Genomic DNA, 488 nt, shown 5'->3' with positions numbered 1-488 from the left:
CACTGGCCATCCCTATATAGGATCCGAACCCGCGGCGAGAGCGCTGCTGCGCTCCCAGTGCCGCACTCTCCTGAGTGTGCCACAGGCTCGGCCCTTGACATAATTTCAATTGGCGAATTTGACTTGGGGGATTTTGTGCAGGGGAGCAACAGGGTCAGCTGTGTGGCAAGCTTCTGAGGTCCCGGCTGCTCAGTACGTGCTCGTGCTACTCCTGGCAGTAGCCTCAGCTCCGGCTCCCACCGCTTCAGGCAGGAGATTCGAGGGGGCTGCCCGCCCCAGCTCTGGGGCTATGCGGGACTCGGGCCTGCCTCCTTCCCGTGTGAGCTGAGGCTCCTGCCACCATTTTGGCATGCATCTCCGCCGCATGCAGCTGAGAACGAAGCCAATGAAAGCTGGAGAAGAGAAGAAGCGAGTGGCGGGTTGGAGACACTGGCTCTTGGGGTGAGCTTCTACACTAAGCCACACCTGAAGCCAGCCTCACACCAATA

This window comes from Galeopterus variegatus, unplaced genomic scaffold (assembly GCF_000696425.1).
Source record: "Galeopterus variegatus unplaced genomic scaffold, G_variegatus-3.0.2 Scaffold13193, whole genome shotgun sequence".
In the NCBI taxonomy this organism is placed as follows: Eukaryota; Metazoa; Chordata; class Mammalia; order Dermoptera; family Cynocephalidae; genus Galeopterus; species Galeopterus variegatus.
Note: the sequence above shows the minus strand (reverse complement) of the source record.